Source organism: Condylura cristata, unplaced genomic scaffold (genome assembly GCF_000260355.1).
Source record: "Condylura cristata isolate star-nosed mole 26May11 unplaced genomic scaffold, ConCri1.0 scaffold00005, whole genome shotgun sequence".
Taxonomy (NCBI): domain Eukaryota; kingdom Metazoa; phylum Chordata; class Mammalia; order Eulipotyphla; family Talpidae; genus Condylura; species Condylura cristata.
Window position 1 is genome coordinate 12907106 of NW_004567106.1, and position 1914 is coordinate 12909019.

At 35.8% G+C, this 1914-nt stretch overlaps 1 pseudogene; it reads left to right on the top strand.

Moving 5' to 3' along the window:
- Window positions 1-791: 791 nt before the first annotated feature.
- Window positions 792-1228, top strand: LOC101631333 (annotated as a pseudogene).
- The last annotated feature ends 686 nt before the right edge of the window (window positions 1229-1914 follow it).

The window sequence follows — 1914 nt, forward strand, 5'->3', positions numbered from 1 at the left end:
TTTGTTCAAGTCAAAAACCTAGGAATCATTGTTAGTTTCTTTATTCCTCCACATCTCACATCTAAGCTATCTTCTATTTCTACTGGACCTATCACCGAAAAGAAAAATCACAATCCATTGATTTTATCTGCTCCCACCCTAGTTCAAGCCTCTTTCATTGCACTCTGGGGCAACTGTTAAGTTGTCTCTCTATTTCATCCTTTGCTTCTCTAAATTGTATTTATGTCTGCCCTTTTCCCTGCATAACAGATTCTACTTCATTATTCCTATTTTCTTATAAAAATAAGAGGTACATTTGTATTAATGAATGTGAATCTGCTGAGAATAAAGTGATTTGAGAAATTGGGAAAACTGATAAGGAACTGTGGGAAAATATTTAACTCCATTTACAGGAACCAGGAGCACCTTTGAGGATCCAGAATAATGTGAAAATCATATATGATTTGCAGTACAATCTGTTATAGGATTTTTCTCCAAAAAGAGAGAGACAGACATGCTTTCATATTTAATCCTTATAAGTCTCTGAGTTGTATGTTAAAGCCTCCCCACTTTGGGGAAGGCACTGGACTATGGTGATGGCACACAGGTGATATGGTGATAGGAAGCCCATGGAAATTACAACTGAGATAGAAAAAGGCACAAAATGATGTAAAAATAAACTATTATATTATTAAAAAAAAAGCACCCCCACTTTACAGATGATTAATCTTGAAGACAGAGAAGTTAAGTAACCTATCTACCTAAGACCAAGAAGCTAATATATGGAGCAATTGACCAGCTCCAGATCCAAGATGGTGGCCAGCAGGTGACTAATGAAGGAGCATGAAGAAATCTGCAAATGTGGAATGAAAAATTTCTGTTACATCCAAGTTGATGAAACTAATCTATTGACTTGACAAGGGCTTATTGTTCCTGACATCACTCCTTGTGATAAGGGGTGCTTCAGAATAAAAATCAACTTTCCAGCAGTTCCCATTCAAACCACCAAAGATCACATTTAAAACAAAGATCATCTGAAGATCAATGAAAAGAATGTATGCTAGAAATTAATGTTAAAAACTGGAAGCCAACAACCAAAACTGACCAAGCAATCCAGTCCCTCATAGCACTAATGAATGATCCCCCAGCCCCAGCACCCTATTCCAGCTGATGTAGCTACAGAATACTGAAAAAAAAAAAAAAAATTAAGAATGCTATCGAGTTTACGAAGAATTATGGGGAAAAATGATTTGTGGCCTAACATCTACCATGATTAACTGCAGCATGTGTTGAGCAGAGATTCCCAGCTGATATTCAGACATCCCCACAAAGCAGGATTCTTTGGAAAATTGACACATGTCACCACCTGGCATTTACTTGTAGCAGTTACTAACTTTCTATAGCTTTATTAATTATAAGTGGTCTAGGTAACCTACAAAGAAAAGATTAAAAATTTAAGATGTAGTAGTTTTCCTTTATTAAAAAAAAAAATCATTGTTTCAATCTACTCATAAAAATAATAGTAACAAATGGAGGAACTAGAGTTTGAACCCTGGCATTCAGAAGCCAGAGCAATGACATCATACTGCTTTCCTCCTGCTGGGGGTCACAGATAATAGCTACTTCATTTAAAATGTGATAAAGGTACACTGAACGGCCTCAGGGCTTCTCATACCTTCTGGAATGGCAACCCAGGCTTAAGGAACAAGATGAGATTGATAACTTAGTTGCATTTACATAAATTTACATAAACCAAAACTTTGCACTCAACCAAAACACATTATGTAATAATGCACACAAAAAGACGAACATTAAAAAGTTTAGAATGGTTACAAACAGGAGAATAAGGGGTAAAGAGAGAACAGACAGAAAAAACAAAAGGGTTTGCAAGGACACAAATGATAATATGTCATAAACATATATGATACCTAAGGT